The sequence below is a fragment of the Dendrobates tinctorius genome, unplaced genomic scaffold (assembly GCF_039654945.1).
Source record: "Dendrobates tinctorius isolate UK_male_01 unplaced genomic scaffold, ASM3965494v1 ptg000156l, whole genome shotgun sequence".
In the NCBI taxonomy this organism is placed as follows: domain Eukaryota; kingdom Metazoa; phylum Chordata; class Amphibia; order Anura; family Dendrobatidae; genus Dendrobates; species Dendrobates tinctorius.
In genome coordinates, this window is record NW_027361823.1 from 15,433,713 (window position 1) to 15,452,541 (window position 18,829).

Here is an 18,829-nt window from a genome sequence, read left to right on the forward strand (position 1 = left end):
TGGGAGCTCCTCTTCATCTTGTGATTCCTGTTTTGAAATAAAAGGCAATGAATAGACATATATTACAGAGATGATGGATTTTGGAAATAAAAACTTACCGTCAAACGCTGACGATGCGAGGGAGGGCTCCCAGAAGAAGATGTGCTGTCCTGTTGATGGCCAGACTCCATGGCTGTGGGTATTGCTGCTGCCAGTGATGCCATTTCTGCTGCTGCTGCTGCATCTGTTTGGCGGCTGTTGAATAAAGAGAAACAAAGGGCCAATGAATATCTTGATATTCCATGGCCCTAGTTTTGAGGAATGGGGGATTTGATAATTACCGTCTCTCATCTGCTTCTGGACTCCCCTCCCGTTCAGCATGCTGCTCCATTTGGGGTGGTGCTGATGGTGCTGCTGCTGCAGATGTCTGCTGCCTTCTCCTGCGCCTGGTTGCTGTCTTGGGTGGCATGTTGGGTGTGGCTGTGGGTCCCACTGTCTTGCTTTTATATATGTCTTGTGGGCAGAGCTACTGAGCATGCTCAGACCAAAAAAACCGGATCCGGCGCATTGCGGCGCTCATAGGCTTTCATTGTGTGGAAAAGCCGGACGCGCCGGATCCGGCGGGTACGGCTTTTTCGCCGGAGACAAAAAACGTTACAGTAGACGTTTTTTCCAGACGCCGGATCGCGACACATTGTGACACATTGCCGGATCCGGCGAAAACCGGATGAAACGCATGGCCATCCGGCGCGATCCGGCGCAAATGCAAGTCAATGGGGGGGAAACCGGATCCGGCATTGCATTTCGCCGGATCCGGTTTCTGTCAAAAGCGCCGGATCGCGCCTGAAGGCGAAAACCTGATGTGTGAAAGAGGCCTAACTCTAATCCATTCATTTATGTTTATAGCCAATATTTACTGTCTGTTCCTCATAGGACACAATGGTTCAAAGAAAGCCATCATCTTATATGTCAGGTCTCATGATTAAACAAATTATGGAGAATTGTACAAAGTAAAACACAGACTTATCTACAAATAAAATATACAGTATATACAGTAGTTGTACAACATTAGACTACCAGAGCGCGTCTGTTAAGTGAACCTTATAAAAGGTCAATCTCGATGAAAGCTAATCTTGGTGAAATATTAATAGCAACAATTTTTACTTTGCCTTTTCTAAAAACCCTTGCGGTAAAAGTAAAATAGTGTGATATATGCATTAGGGTATTTTACATTGCTTAAATGAAATACGAATGCTAATGATCAGCTGCAGCAAAGCTAGTTCTATGAATGTCGAATGCATCCTCAAATTCAAAGATATAATAATAGCTTCTAAAAAGGACTAAATTATGGACCAGTCGCTATTGAAAACTCAAAAAAGTGGGGAGTAGAGTTGAGCAAAACGGGTCGAAAAATTTCAAAAGTCGCCGACTTTTGGCAAAGTCGGGTTTCATGAAACGAAACCCGACCCTAGGATGAGGTCGGCCACGAGGTCGGCGACTTATGCGCCAAAGTCGCGTTTCAAAAGTTTGTTTTGCGCTCTTTTTCAGCCAATCAGGATCCACGGACACTGTGGGCAACGTGATGACATAGGCAGGGGTCACCACCATCTTTCAGAAGGGCATGCAAGTGATTGGCTTGCTTTGGTGGGCGTCACAGGGGTTATAAAAGGGCGTGCACGCCGACCGCCATCTTACTTCTGCCGATCTTAGCATAGGGAGAGGTTGCTGCTGATTCTGTAGGGAGAGCGTTAGGCAGGGAAGAAGAAAAAAAAACTGCTTCTGCTGCTAGCGATTGTGCCTGTACAACACACCAGTCACTGTGTGTGCAGTGCAAGGGGAGGCTATATTGTGGTGTATCAGTGGTGTTGGTTGTTGGGCTGCCTTCTAAGGCTTCCTGACAGCTGCATTGCTGTTTACCCACTGCTCTGCAAACTGCTTTTTTAAAAGCAATCCCAATTTTTTTTTTGTCCTGCTGAGGTACTGAGCTGCAAACTGCTTTTTTAAAAGCAATCCCAATTTTTTTTTTTTGTCCTGCTGAGGTACTGAGCGTGCATTTTTTCACACCATACAGCGGTGTACACTCCTCACACAGTACTGTGTAACGGCTGTTATCACAGCCACAGTGAAGCTATCTGTGTCACTCTGTGAGAATAAGTCGAGGACATGTTCCGTTCTTACAGACCTGCACTCTAGGGAGATTCCTACTCTGCCCAATTCTACATACACCTTGTAGTTTGTGATACACTAGCCAATTTCTGCCTGTGACATAGCGCTGTGATATTCAGTGGGCCTCACACAACCCAAAAGTGTCCAGTGTCCACAAGTGTCTGCAGAAATTCAAAATCTCCCTTATCCTCTAGTCACTTTGGTCACAGCTGTGCCATCGAGCCTGTGACATAGCGCTCAGATATTCAGTGGGCCTCACACAATCCAAAAGTGTCCAGTGTCTGCAGAAATTCAAAATCTCACTTATCCTCTAGTCACTTTGGTCACAGCTGTGCCATCGAGCCTGTGACATAGCGCTCAGATATTCAGTGGGCCTCACACAATCCAAAAGTGTCCAGTGTCCACAAGTGTCTGCAGAAATTCAAAATCTCCCTTATCCTCTAGTCACTTTGGTCACAGCTCTGCCATTGAGCCTGTGACATAGCGCTCAGATATTCAGTGGGCCTCACACAATCCAAAAGTGTCCAGTGTCTGCAGAAATTCAAAATCTCACTTATCCTCTAGTCACTTTGGTCACAGCTGTGCCATCGAGCCTGTGACATAGCACTCAGATATTCAGTGGGCCTCACACAATCCAAAAGTGTCCAGTGTCAGAAGAAATTCAAAATCTAACTTATCCTCTAGTCACTTTGGTCACAGCTGTGCCATCGAGCCTGTGACATAGCGCTCAGATATTCAGTGGGCCTCACACAATCCAAAAGTGTCCAGTGTCCACAAGTGTCTGCAGAAATTCAAAATCTCCCTTATCCTCTAGTCACTTTGGTCACAGCTGTGCCATCGAGCCTGTGACATAGCGCTCAGATATTCAGTGGGCCTCACACAATCCAAAAGTGTCCAGTGTCCACTAGTGTGAGCAGAAATTCAAAATCTCACTTATCCTCTAGTCACTTTGGTCACAGCTGTGCCATCGAGCCTGTGACATAGCGCTCAGATATTCAGTGGGCCTCACACAATCCAAAAGTGTCCAGTGTCCACAAGTGTCTGCAGAAATTCAAAATCTCCCTTATCCTCTAGTCACTTTGGTCACAGCTGTGCCATCAAGCCTCTGACATAGCGCTCAGATATTCAGTGGGCCTCACACAATCCAAAAGTGTCCAGTGTCAACAAGTGTCTGCAGAAATTCAAAATCTCACTTATCCTCTAGTCACTTTGGTCACAGCTGTGCCATCGAGCCTGTGACATAGCGCTCAGATATTCAGTGGGCCTCACACAATCCAAAAGTGTCCAGTGTCCACTAGTGTGAGCAGAAATTCAAAATCTCCCCGGTCCTATAGACACCTTGTACCTTGTTTTACAATACTATATAGTTTGTTGGATTTTGTCTACATTTCTACCAAAAATGAGGAAGGCTGGTGGAAGAGGCCATGGAATTGGGCGGGGGTTGGCAGCTGGTAATGATGGTGTTGGTGGTGGATCTGATGGTAGTGGCAAGAGCAAAATAGGACCGAATGCAGGAGGTGTTGAGCCTGCGTCATCGTCTGGCTCCATAAGGCTTCAAAGGCTTAGTTTTCTAGGAGTTGGCAAACCGCCTTTAAAGCCAGAGCATCAGGAAAAAGTTTTGTCTTACATTGCTGACTCAGCCTCCAGCTCTATCGCCTCCTCTTCTTCAGTTGTAAAAAGTAAAAGCACTGAGTCGTCATTGGAGGCTCATGTTCATGAACCACACCTTTCCTTGTGTCCTTCACCCCAACCAAGATTGAAGGATGATGCAGGCCATACTACTGATTACTCCATGGAGCTGTTTTCACATACCATGCCTGGATTATCAAGTCAAATGGTGAATTACCCAGGCCAAGATGAATCTGACATGGAGTGCACTGATGCACAGCCGCTGATAGATGATTCTGCTGGTAAATTCACTCAGAGCACTACATTGTCCTCGCAGTGTACAGAGCCAAATTCTGACCCTGATGAGACTCAGGTGCCCCTTCCCGCACACTATACCACCATACACGGTGACACAGAGGAAGGTGCACATGACATTGAAGAGGAGGTGATGGATGACCCAGTTGTTGACCCAGATTGGCATCCATTGGGGGAAGAGGGTGCTGCTTTCAATAGCTCAGATGAGGAGCATCCACAGCAGACATCGACATCGCAACAGCTGTTATCTGGCAGGCCCGGAGCACTCCAAAGACAGGTTCCAAACATCAAAAGAGTTGCTGGACAGCTTGTCCAGAGGGTCAAAACATCACAGCGTGCTAGGCCGCAAAATGTCTGCCAAAGTAGGAAGAGTGCAGTGTGGCACTTTTTTGAACAAAATCCTCATGATCAGGCCAAGGTTATCTGTAAGAAGTGCGCAAAGACCTTTAGCCGAGGGAAAAATCTGAAAAATTTGAATACCAGTTGCTTGCTTAGACATTTAACCAGCATGCACTTGCAAGCGTGGTGTAAGCATCGTTCTTATTCTGCTGTGTTCCGGACTTTGCCCTTACTGTTGCCCTTAAGCCTGGCTTCATTCGGCCATACTGGTTCCTGTGACATCACCGCCTGTTGGTCCCGCCCGCCGGGTTTAAATAGCTTTCCTGGACGTGACTACCTTGCTTGTATATCTCGTCCTGTACCTGATCTGCTAGCTGGGAGTTGCACGCTGTGCTACCTCCTTCCTTCCTGCTGAATCCACCTGGATTACCTGCTGCCTACTGCCGCCGCCTGGACCCTCTGACGGTGTCTGCCTGAAGGCTCCTTCCAGCTCTGCCTCCACCGCTCTCCGCTACTACAGCACTCACGGTATGCGCTGAAGATCTTGACTGCTGTGTGCGTTTCACCTGAGAGACTTATCCCTGCTACCTTTACACATCCAGTATCAATTACCTAGTGACTTTCTCTGCCACTGCACTGTGCCCGAAGATTCCCCTCCCGCAAGGGAGAGGGCTAAGTGACTGTCCTTGCCTGCATTCTTAAGATTGTGTCTGCTTACATCTACATAGTGCTGGTGTACAATTTGCTATCTACTGGACTGAGTTCTGCTGCTGTTACCACTGCTGTCATTGTCTGGCTCCGCCAGCACCTGTGCTGTTCTGTGCTGCTTGTTTAATACAAACTACTTTCACGTATACCTGTGTCTGTGACTCTATCATCTAGCCACTGTCTTCATAGAAACCTACTATACATCATTACAGGATATACAAGCGCCCCCAATATGGAGACCGCAGGTGTAGAGTCCCTGGAGAAACGTGTAAGCAAGCAGCTTGCTTTGATACGGCAGGATGTGGCAGGCATTAGGACCCAGCTGGACACGCTGGAGCAACGTATCGAACACAACGCCGGGGCAGCAGAGGCACAGTTGCAACGACTGGCAAATCGGATTACGGCGCTGGAACAAGCAGCTCCTCTTCAGGGTGATCGTGTTCTGGCGTTGGAGCAAGCGATTCCTATGCAGCTCGATCGGATTGCTGCTCTGGAACAGGCCCCAGCCGCGCAGGTAGCAGGTGCTGCCCGGGATACTACACCGACCTTCCCGAAGCTTCCACCCTTCCGGTTCGCTGGTGAGAGGGATAAATTCCGAGGATTTTTGAACCAGTGCCGGATCTTCTTTGCTGCTCATGCTCCACAGTTCACTACTGAACGCTCCAAAGTTCTGACTATAGTCATGCTGCTGTCTGGTAAGGCGCTCGCGTGGGCCAACCCTTTGATTGAGACCGACGACCCTCTGCTTAACTCTATGGACAATTTTATTGCCGCAATGACGCAGATGTTTGATGACCCGAACCGAGCTAATACTGCTGAGACGACGCTGCTGACCCTTCGGCAGGGGAAGCGTTCGGTGCTGGAGTATGCATTGGACTTCCGTAGATGGGCTTTAGACACCACCTGGAACGGGGCAGCCAAGCAGGCCATCTTCCGCAGGGGATTGTCTGCGGCAGTTAAGGATGAACTGGCACGCGGGGACTCGCCCGTGCTTCTTGGGGACTTCATCAATCACTGCATCCGCATTGACAATCGACTCTCCGAGCGCAGACAGGAGCGCTGGTCTGATCTACGGTTTAATAACACTGTTCCGTTCTCTTCTCCCTCCAGAGATGTCACCAGCAGGAGGAATCCCGAGCCCGAGCCCGAACCGATGCAGGTGGATGCCGTACGTAGAAATCCTCCTGATGCCCGCAAGGAGCATCGCTTTAAGGAAAACCTGTGCTTCTACTGCGGGGGGACCGGTCACTTCATCTCCGAGTGTCCAGTCAGGAGACGTAAGACGGCTGCAGCTATCATTGATTGTAACTCCGAGGCGGGGGAGTCCTGCGTCCTAGATCTGAACAATTCGGGGGGCAGAGACAATCAGAGAGACCTGGACTTTGCCGATATGAATTCGCTGGCATCTCTTCCATTGAACGCAGTGGTGATCTCGATGACATCCGTCGTTTCCTCCAACTTCGCTACTAAGAAGAATTCCCACTATTACCTATCCTTGAGGGTCTGCTTCCAGGGTCGGTGTGTCGAGAGCGCCGCCATGTTGGACTCCGGGGCCAGTGGGAACTTCATGGATATCGCGTTTGCAAGGAAGCATGGAATCAGGGCAGTGAAGAGGGAGTCGTCAGTCTTGATGGAGACAGTAGACGGGTCGCCACTTACATCTGGACCGGTAACCATGGAGACTGAGTCGGTGAAGGTATGCATTGGAGAGGAACATGTGGAACATTTGTCCTTTTTACTAATATCTTCTCCTCACTTCCCTATTATCCTGGGGTTACCTTGGCTCCAGGTTCAGAATCCTCGCATCAACTGGGAGACCAGGGAAGTGCAGTTCCCTCCAAGTTCTAACAGCAACCCCGCTATTCCTAAGGTCGCGGCTATCCCCAAGGTAGTAGCTACGACTGAGGGACAATTACCACCGGAGTATCAGGATCTGACAGAGGTATGTGACAAGAAGAGGGCAGATATGTTACCTCCCCACCGGCCTTATGATTGCCCGATAGAACTGGTATCTGGGGCGGAGATCCCATTCGGGCGTATTTACCCTTTGTCTGGTCCTGAATTAAAGGCCTTGAAGGACTTCATCGATGAGAATCTCGCCAAGGGCTTCATCCGACCGTCTACTTCTCCTGCGGGTGCACCAATCTTCTTCGTGAAGAAAAAGGACGGGGGTCTGCGTCCTTGCATGGACTACCGTGATTTAAACAAGGTAACGGTCATGAATCGGCACCCGCTACCCTTAATCTCTGAACTACTGGAGAGGGTGAAGCAGGCTAAGATATTCACCAAACTGGATCTTCGGGGAGCCTACAATCTCGTGAGAATTCGGTCTGGAGACGAGTGGAAGACGGCCTTCCGTTGCCGTTATGGACACTTCGAGTCACGGGTCATGCCGTTCGGACTACGAAATGCTCCTGCAACCTTTCAGCATTTTGTTAATGACATTTTCCGAGATGTGCTTGATGTATTTATGGTTGTGTATCTCGATGACATTTTAATCTTTTCCAGTGATCTCGAGGAACATCGGCTCCACGTGAGGACAGTGCTGCAACGCCTGCTGCATAACCATCTTTACATCAAATTGGAGAAATGCGAGTTCCACAGGGCAACAGTGCAGTTCCTCGGTTATGTCATCTCTCCACAGGGTCTCCAGATGGACGATCAAAAGACCAGAGCGATCCAGGAGTGGCCAGCGCCAGGATCGGTGAAAGAAGTTCAGAGGTTTGTGGGATTCGCCAACTTCTATAGGCGCTTCATCCGTAACTTCTCTGAGATTGTGGCTCCCATCACCCAACTGACTAAGAAGGGGGTACCGTTCCGGTGGACTCCGCAAGCCCAGGAGGCGTTCACACGGCTGAAGGACAAATTTGTGTCGGCTCCCATCTTAAGACATCCAGACCCAGACCTGAGCTTTACTCTTGAGGTGGACGCATCGGATGTTGCCATCGGCGCAGTGTTGTCACAGAGAGGAGGTGAGAAGGCAGTTCTTCATCCTTGTGCCTTTCTTTCTCAGAAGCTATCCCCGGCGCAGAAGAACTATGACGTAGGGAACAAGGAGTTACTGGCGATTGTGACGGCGTTCAAGGAGTGGAGACACTTGCTGCTGGGGTCCTCAACTCCGATTACAGTTCTTACCGACCACCGAAACTTGGAATTCATGCAGTCCGTAAGATGTTTGAACCCACGTCAGGCACGTTGGAGCTTGTTTCTAAACCAATTCAACTTCATCATCTCCTACAGGTCGGGGGCACGGAATGGTAAGGCAGATGCGCTATCTAGGATTGCTGCTCCTGAGGAAGTGATTAAGTCGTCTCCTAGTACTGTTGTGTCTCCCGCTCATTTCATCTCTGCAATCCATCATCAGGATCTTCTGTCTGAGATCAAAGCAGCATACGCAGCAGATCCGTTGCTAAGGCAACCTACCCCCGAAGTAAGCCTAAATTTCAGTGGAGGAGTGTGGTTACAGGAGAATCGGCTGTATGTACCAGAGGTGACAAGACTTGAAGTCCTCCGACTGATCCATGATTCTAAGATTGGGGGACATCGTGGAATAACGAAGACCCAAGAGTTCCTGGCTCGGTACTTCTGGTGGCCTTCATACCGGAAGGACGTGGAGGGATACGTGTCATCCTGCGAGGTATGTGCTCGGTTCAAGACGCCTCGTGCGTCGCCTTCCGGGTTGTTACAACCCTTGCCTATACCATCTCGTCCCTGGAGATCCATCTCAATGGACTTTATTGTTGAACTACCGGTCTCCAAGGGTAAGAACACCATTCTAGTGGTCGTGGACCGCCTCACTAAGGCAGCACACTTTATCCCTTGCGCTGGATTACCCACAGCAAAACAGACTGCAGACTTGTTGATTCAAGAGGTGGTCCGTCTGCACGGAGTCCCGGATGAGGTGATCTCTGATCGTGGGGTGCAGTTCACGTCTAGGTTCTGGAGGTGTTTCTGCACGGCTCTGGATATTAGAGTAAGTCTGTCTTCGGCTTACCATCCACAGACCAATGGACAGACGGAACGTACGAATCAGACCCTGGAGCAGTACCTCCGTTGCTACTTAAGTCATCTGCAGGACGATTGGGTAGATCTGCTTCCCCTGGCAGAATTCACATATAACAACTCGCAGCACTCCTCGACTAAGCAGTCACCGTTCTTTGCTAATCAGGGTTACCACCCAAGCATCTTGCCGCAGTTCCCCAAGGAGGCTGCAGTGCCTGCTGTGTCTGACCATCTTTCTTTCTTACAGCAGAATTTGGAAGCTCTGAAGACCACCTTGACGACAGCGCAGGAGAGGTATAAGAGAGCAGCAGATCGTACCAGGAGGCCGGCTCCGGTGTATAGGGTGGGAGATACGGTCTGGTTGTCTACCAAGAATCTGAGGGTGAGGGCACCGACTGTCAAGCTTGGGCAGAAGTTTGTAGGGCCATACAAGATCGTGGCTCTAGTGAATTCGGTAGCGGTGCGTCTGAAATTACCCCTGCCTGGAAGGTTCACCCGGTGTTCCATGTTTCCCTACTAAAGCCAGTTGTACCAAATTCCTTCCCAGGGCGTACTTCCTCTCCTCCAGCTCCAGTGCTCGTTGATGGACATGAACAATATGTCGTGGAGAAGATTCTGGATTCACGGATCTTCAGAAGGAAGCTGCAATACCTGGTCAAGTGGCAAGGATACTCTGTCGAGGAGAATTCCTGGGAACCGGTGGAGAATATCTGTGCTCCGCGGCTGCTGGAGCAGTTTCATCTAAGGTACCCGGACAAGCCCGGTCGAAGATTGTCCGGAGGACATTCTTTAAGGGGGGAATAATGTAAGCATCGTTCCTATTCTGCTGTGTTCCGGACTTTGCCCTTACTGTTGCCCTTAAGCCTGGCTTCATTCGGCCATACTGGTTCCTGTGACATCACCGCCTGTTGGTCCCGCCCGCCGGGTTTAAATAGCTTTCCTGGACGTGACTACCTTGCTTGTATATCTCGTCCTGTACCTGATCTGCTAGCTGGGAGTTGCACGCTGTGCTACCTCCTTCCTTCCTGCTGAATCCACCTGGATTACCTGCTGCCTACTGCCGCCGCCTGGACCCTCTGACGGTGTCTGCCTGAAGGCTCCTTCCAGCTCTGCCTCCACCGCTCTCCGCTACTACAGCACTCACGGTATGCACTGAAGATCTTGACTGCTGTGTGCGTTTCACCTGAGAGACTTATCCCTGCTACCTTTACACATCCAGTATCAATTACCTAGTGACTTTCTCTGCCACTGCACTGTGCCCGAAGATTCCCCTCCCACAAGGGAGAGGGCTAAGTGACTGTCCTTGCCTGCATTCTTAAGATTGTGTCTGCTTACATCTACATAGTGCTGGTGTACAATTTGCTATCTACTGGACTGAGTTCTGCTGCTGTTACCACTGCTGTCATTGTCTGGCTCCGCCAGCACCTGTGCTGTTCTGTGCTGCTTGTTTAATACAAACTACTTTCACGTATACCTGTGTCTGTGACTCTATCATCTAGCCACTGTCTTCATAGAAACCTACTATACATCATTGCACGTGGACACAACACCAAACCTCAAGTGCCACATGTGCAACTGATCACAACGAAGGTAGTCAGCAACGCTACATTGTTTCCCCCACTGTAAGCCCACCGGTTAGCACAGCAGCAAATGTTGAGGTGTCGTTGCAAGGCCACAGCAGTCAGGGAATCCCACTGTTATATCAACTAAAGACTGATTCGAGGCCATCAGAAAGAACACCAACTCCATCACCATCATCAACCCTCTCTCAGTCCGCCCTGTCCACCGCTACTTCCACCATATGCAGCTCTCAAGTCCAGCTCACCCTCCCAGACACTATGAGTAGGTCAAGAAAGTACTCAGTCTCTCATCCGCGTACACTGGGTTTGAACGCCCACATTGCCAAACTAATCTCGTTTGAGATGATGCCCTTTCGGTTGGTGGAAAGCGCAGCTTTCCGCGAACTCATGGCCTATGCAGTACCACGCTATGACCTACCCAGTCGCCACTTCTTCTCTCGCAAAGCCATCCCAGCCCTCCACCATCATGTGAAAGACCGCATTGTCCATGCACTCAAGCAGTCAGTGAGCGGAAAGGTGCACCTCACAACTGATGCATGGTCCAGTCGGCATGGCCAGGGCCGTTACGTGTCCATCACTGCGCACTGGGTTAATGTGGTGGATGCAGGGTCCACAGGGGACAGCGGTGGTGGGACAGTGCTGCCTAGCCCACGGTATAGGAAACAGTTGGCTGTAGGCGTTCGACCCTCCTCCTCCTCCAGAAGCGAAAGCTCGTCCACAGAGCGCAGTCATACGAGCACTCCATCTGCAGCTGCCACTGTTGCACACGAGGTGTCCCCCTATCGAGCAGCTAGTGGAAAGCGTCAGCAGGCTGTGTTGCAGATGATGTGTTTGGGCGACAGACACACCGCCGAGGTGCTGGCCGAGTACTTGAAGTGACAAACTGAGTCATGGCTGGGCATTGTACATCTTGAGGCAGGCAAGGTAGTTAGTGATAACGGCCGTAATTTTGTGGCAGCCATAGCCCTTTCAAAACTCAGCCGTATACCTTGCTTGGCTCACACCTTGAACCTGGTGGTGCAGTGCTTCCTCAAAAATTATCCGGAGTTAACAGCCCTGCTCCAGAAGGTGCGAAGACTGTGCGCGCACATCCGCCGGTCGCCTGTACACTCCGTTCGTATGCAGAAGCTGCAGCGATTGCTCCACCTTCCCAACCACCGCCTCATTATCGACATTGCAACAAGGTGGAACTCCACCCTGCACATGGTGGAGCGGCTGTGCGAGCAGAGGCAGGCCATAATGCATTTGTGGGAGGATACACGGCCAGGCACATTTTGAGAGCAGACTTGGAGTTGACAGGTGTGCAGTGGTCGAAGCTGAAAGACCTCTGTAAAGTCCTTCAGTGTTTTGAGGAATGCACACGGCTGGCAAGCGCAGACGACGCCATCCTAAGCATGAGCATGAGCATGAACACCTCTGCCGAGTCCGGCTTACTAGAGGTTTCCAAAAACCACAATTACGACCAAAAAGTCCATGCATAATTATTGAAAAATCATCTTCATTAAACATACAATATGCACAGAAAGTGGTGAACATGGGTGCAACCACTGGCACAGCTGTGCTGTAAAAAGAAAGAGATGCCTGACGCAGTAAATTACATCAATGTGTACAAATGAGCGATGACAAAAAAGCAAAATATAGTAGTGAAAAAGTGTGCCAGCTGGCACAATAACATATAGTCACCATAGATCCTGCAGGGCACATGCTGCCATATTAAATAGGAAAGGACCCCATATATATTGTGTATTACCTGTGGTATATGTTGCTCTCTGGGGTCGTCAGGGTCAGCGCGTCTACCCTGACGCGTGTTTCGGATGCTCGTCCTTCGACAGGGGATTACTATATGTTATTGTGCCGGTTGGCACACTTTTTCACTACTGTATTCTGCTCTTTTGTCATCGCTCATTAGTACACATTGATGTAATTTCCTGCATCAGGCATCTCTTTGTTTTTACGGCCAGCTGTGCCAGTGGTTGCACCTATGTTCACCATTTTCTGTGCAAATTGTATGTGTATTAAAGATGATTTTTCAATAATTATGCATGGACTTTTTGGTCATAATTGTGGTTTTTAGAAAACTTCCCTCTTTTTTATTGCTTAAATGAGTAGTATTCACTGTAAATATTCATACCACGATAGAACAGCGTGGAGAAAAGTTAAGAGCTGCTAGAAAGTAAAAAAAAAAAACTTCTTTGCATAGCAAATTGTTCTTTCTATGTGCTAGCCGAAGCAAGCAAATTAAAAAGGAATGCTAGCATACTACTCAATTATTTTTGCCCATTAACTTGAGTTAATTGAATGGGGTAAGCAGAATTTTCATAATATACATCATCATAGCCTTAATCAGTGAAACTTACCAGTTCCCACATTACTTATTCGATTAGCATAAATTAAAGTTGGATGTGATTTCTTTCCCAATCTGGTTTCAGAAGTAAAAAATTAAATAAGAAGAAATTTTATAAATCTTAGTTTAAAAAAAAAATATACCACTTTTGAGACCCAGTTTATATTTAAGCTAAAGCAACACTAGAATTTTGATCGTGACGCACAGCATGCTGCCAAATATCGCTAGGAGCCTCTCCTACATTGCAGAATAAAGCAGATTAATGGGTCTTATTGTGACCCCTAGGGTACAGAGACATCAAGACGCAAAAATCCAAATGGGTTTGCCTTTTTATGACCCTATTTTCCTTACTTTTCATTATAGTAAAGCACATATTAATTTGTAGCCATGCAACCTTTTTCACTGCCAAAACTGTTGTAAAGCACCAGCGTTAGTGGTATCCAGTGGCGTAACTAGAGTCTAATGGGCCTCTCGGTGCAAGATTTGGACCAGATATACCAGGATGGGATTTAGATAGATAGACAGATAGATAGATAGATAGATAGATAGATACTCTATATATAAGTACAGCTCTTTCAAAAATTAAGAGACCACAGCAAAGTTTTCAGTTTGTCTGATTTCTCTCTTTATAGGTATACTAGCTGAAGAGTCCGGCACTGCCCGGGCATATTAACTAACTGTGGTTAGTTATAGCAAATTATAATTATCCTCCACCCCATAGTCCCGTGCCCATATACCCATCATACATATCCTCCATCCCATAGTCGAGTGCCCATATACCCATCACACATCCTCCATCCCATAGTCCCATGCCCATATACCCATCACACATCCTCCATCCTATAGTCCCATGCCCATATACCCATCATACATATTCGCCATCCCATAATCGAGTGCCCATATACCCATCACACATCCTTCATCCCATAGTCCCATGCCCATATACCCATCATACATATCCGCCATCCCATAGTCCCGTGCCCATATACTCATCATGCATATCCTCCATCCTATAGTCCAGTACCCATATACCCATCACACATCCTCCATTCCATAGTCAACCATTATGACATCATATTGAGTGGCGGGGCTTGCAACCTATGATGACATCAGCGTCGCCATGGCAACCATTATGACATCATAATGAGGGGCGGGGCTTGATACACACACACTTTTTCCCCTTTATGTAGATAGGGGCAAAATTGTTTGGTGAATTGGAACGCGCGGGGTTAAAATTTCACCTCACAGCATAGCCTAGGACACTCTCGGGGTCCAGACGTGTGACTGTGCCGAATTTTGTGGCTGTAGCTGTAACGGTGCGGATGCCAATCCCCGACATACACAAATACACACATACATACTGTACATACATACATACATACACACACTTGAGCTTTATATATTAGATTTTTGAGTAAAATGTAAATTGTTCTTTTATTCTATAAACTACTGACAACATGTCTCCGAATTTCCAAGCAATACATTTTGTATTTTTTTTCTAAAAATGAGAAATGGTCAAAATTAAATAAAAGAACCAGTGCTTTCCGACCTTAAATAATGTTAATAAAGCAAGTTTATAATCATTTAGAAAAAATAATACTAATGTTTTAACTCAGGAAGCGTTCTGAAATCAATATTTTGTGGAATAACCATGATTTTTAATCACAGCTTTCATGTGTCTTGACATGCTTTCCACCAATCTTTCACACTGCTCCTGGAGCAAAAATTAAAGCAGTACTTTGTTTGATGGCTTGTGACTATCCATCATCCTCTTGATTACATTCCAGAGGTTTTCAATGGGGTTCAGGTCTGGAGATTGGGCTGCCCATGACAGGGTTTTGATGTGGTGGCCTCTTAAAATTGGCCAGAGCTGTATATCCCATCCTGGTATAGACAAAGATAACACAAGTAAACACAAAATGACATTTTTAAATGAAGGTCTATATTATTAAGGGGAAAATAAATCCAAACCTACAGGGCCTTGTGTGAAAAAGTGATTGCCCCCTAAACTTAATAACTGGTTGGGCCACCCTTAGCAGCAACAACTGCAATCAAGCATTTGCGATAACTGGTAATGAGTCTTTTACAACGCTCTGGAGGAATATTGTATGAATAATGGAACCTAAATCCATAGAAACAACAAGAAATCGGTAAAAAACTTGCTTTTATTTATACAAAAAATTCCATAAAATCATCACACAATGTTGCAAAGACAAAGCCATTTGATACAGGTCAGAATGCACCAAAGATGAAAAAACATGCTGCACAATGCTGCTCACACATGCTGCTCATTGTGAGCACCAGACACTGGAATAAGGCACATATACTACCCTATGACCCCACACATATATCCAAAGTTATATGTTGCGTCTATCAAGACAGTAAAATTCATAGCCCAAACAAATAGGGGAAATGTCATGGGGCCCAATCCCTCTCCACCTTCTATACCCCCATACCCATAGCTAGGAGTATCGGTAACTGGATCCTGCCAAAGTATAGCCACTTCTGACCCAAAGCGGAAGGGAAGAGAGAAGTCAAGAAGTATCAGCCATTACCTGTGTTGGTGTCCATTAGCAAGCGCGTACCCCACGTGGGGTAAGCACTTGCTAATGGACACCAGCACAGGTAATGGCTGATACTTCTTTTCTACTCTTGACCTCTCTCTTCCCTTCCACTTTGGGTCAGAAGTGGCTATACTTTGGCAGGATGCAGTTACCGATACTCCTAGTTATGTGTATGGGGGTATAGAAGGTGGAGAGGGATTAGGCCCCATGACATTTCCCCCATTTGTTTGGGCTATGAATTTTACTGTCTTGATAGACGCAACATTTAACTTTGGATATATGTGTGGGGTCATAGGGTAGTATATGTGCCTTATTCCAGTGTCTGGTGCTCATTGTGCAGCACGTTTTTTCATCTTTGGTGCATTCTGATCTGAATCAAATGGCTTTGTCTTTGTTTGCAACATTGTGTGATGATTTTATGGAATTTTTTGTATAAATAAAAGCAAGTTTTTTACCGATTTCTTGTTGTTTCTGTGGATTTTGGCTCCATTCTTTTCTGTGTATCCTAGCTACTAGGGAACTCCATAGGGAATTTTCCCTTTAGTATCCTGGTGGTGTACCAGGATTCTTTGCCATTGAGAATATGTACTCTGTACTTGAGATCAAGTTATCCATAATCATACATGTAGTATAATGCACAGCCCATTGTCATCCATGTAGTAGTATGACCACCGTGTACTCACTGATTTAAAATAATGAATAAATGCTCACCTTCTTTCCACTCCCACACTGCACAGCATCCTCCTCTGAAGCCAGCAGCTGATTTCAGTATGCAAGCAATGGGAGTGCATGACATCACTGCCATGCGCCTCTGGTCATGTCCATAATGATGTCAGCCGCTAGCCTCTGATTAGCCATCAGCATGTTTTGCCGTGCACGGATTGGACATTTCTGTACTCAACAATACAGTTCAGCTGAATGTATGTCCGAGGAGTATTTGCTGGCTTTGGTGAGCCCCTCATCCCCCGGGCCCGTTTGCAGTGATGACTGCTGCCACCACAGTAGCTATTCCCCAGGTGGTACTCATATTAGTTCACTTGGAGAAATCATATCATAATGATATCAAATCAAAAGAGAAACTTATGAAAAACAAGTAGAGGGGGTGGTTGACTAGGAAAATGAGAAGGAGGGGTCCAAGGTCATAAGTTGTCTTTAAAACCCTTAAAACATAATGGAGCCAATACATGAAGACTCTCTGCACCTGAACATAAATGATACTCCATTTAAGTACAGGATTACCATTTTTCACATACAAAATGCAGTCGCTTTTGATGAATTTGATGGGCAAAATTAGCCATGACTCGCTCTGACTTCTACCAACTATGTCGATTTTGGCAAAGCTGGCACAAAAATGCCAAAAGTCTCAGCATTTTTCAACTTTTCTACATTGCTGAAAACACTTGGATGATTTGCCCATCATTTTTCAAGAAAGAGAAGGAGAAGGAAGAGAAGAATGTGGAGAAGAAAGAGAAGTAGAAAAAGATGAAGAAGAAGTAGAAGGAGATGAAAAAGAAGAAGGAGTGGAAAAATATGGAGAGGAAGAAGAGGAAGAAGGAGAAAAAGAAGGATGAGAAGAAAAGAAGAAGAAGAGGAAAAAAAAATATGCAGGGCTGGAGCTATAATTTCAAATGCTGTACTTGTATCTGAACCTTATGAATGGTTTGACAATTATACATTGGATAGATAGATAGATAGATAGACTGATAGCTGTCACGATTCTTCCTCTCACTGTAACCGAGGGATACAGTAAGTGATAAGTCATTTGCTCTATGATTTCCAGGGGAGTGCTGGGCTGTCAGTTTTCTGAATGATATAGTGTGGCAGTGCAATCAAGGACAAGGGTGTGCCAGATTATCCCCATGCATATTAAGGATTGTCCAGGAACCCAATCAATCCAGGCCTGTTGAGTTTCCTCCAGGTGTCACCCTTTCTGGGTGATTTTTTTGGCTATTTAGCTAGCTGACAATGGCCAAATCATTTCCAGTCGTAGCTTTGCTCAGTGGTGTGTGTTTCTTGTGCTCTGTGTTCTGCTGTTCTAATCTTTGTTGCCTGACCAAGGACTTTGCAGTCTGACTATTCATTTGTCTAGCCTTTTTGCCTTTTGGCGTACACTCCTGGTATTTGACCATGGTCTCCTTGACTTCCCTGTTTCACAGCTTATCCATGCGAAGTAAATAACTAGCCCCACAACAGATAGATAGATAGATAGATAGATAGATAGATAGATAGATAGATAGATAGATAGATAAATAGATGATATTAAAACTTTTAGAATGTTGTGAGAATTTTCCTATTCATAGCTATGTTTTTTTACCACTTCTTGAATAGAACCTTTCATGAGAAATTTGGCTATTGATGGTAAATTACATGTAAAAAGCTTTGTAAACATGTTTATTTGTAAAACAGAAGGTTGAGCAACAGGGTGAGCCTAGTGGTTCTTGTGATCTGGTGGGTCTCCCAGCACTAAATATTCACATCTGAACGCAGTACTTGAGCTGTAACAACACCCACTGATCCACAATCAATATCTGGTTATATAAATTAAAATGCAGTATTTCATACCTTTCCTTTAATTCTTTTAAGTTGCTTTTTAGCTGATATGTACTGTGCTAACATTTTTGTCTTCACAATATTTCACATATAGTTAATAAATCAGTTCTGAATTAGTTCTGAAATATTTTCTTATTAGCTTATAATTATCATTCTGCATTTTCATTGCCATAGTGGGGCACGGGACTTACACACCTTTTAGACTATTACTATTATTATTATTATTTTTTTTTTCTATTATCATCATGATTATTAATAAAGATATTAAATTGTCTAATAACATTGTATTTCTAGCTAATACTTAATTGATAGACGTGAATAAAGTCATCATACTGTTCACATATCAACAGCAAAAACCTTGGAAAGAATAGCTCTCTTTCCGGCTGACGGACTCATCCTCTAAATTTTAGAACACAACGGAGCGGATGCAGATGGATAAATAAATAAGATGGAGAGGACATATTCATAGACTACAATAAGTTAACTGAAACTTTATATCGTAAAAATATATTTAGCCTTTTCCTGTACTTTGAAAATGTATTTGTCCGAATCGTAAAAACAAAATGGGATTTATCCACATACAAGTCAGGGCATACTGTCCTCAGTGAGACGAGAATATCTGTTTCTTAAAAAATGTTCTGAAATTGATGAAGAGAAACTTCACTTTTACAGTA

General features: G+C 46.1%; 1 protein-coding gene across 2 annotated transcripts in view; it reads right to left on the reverse strand.

Annotated features, from left to right (window-relative positions):
- PCDH15 (protocadherin related 15) overlaps positions 1-18,829 on the reverse strand; it is a 2,659,104-nt gene that overhangs the window by 425,233 nt on the left and 2,215,042 nt on the right. The window lies entirely within an intron of this gene.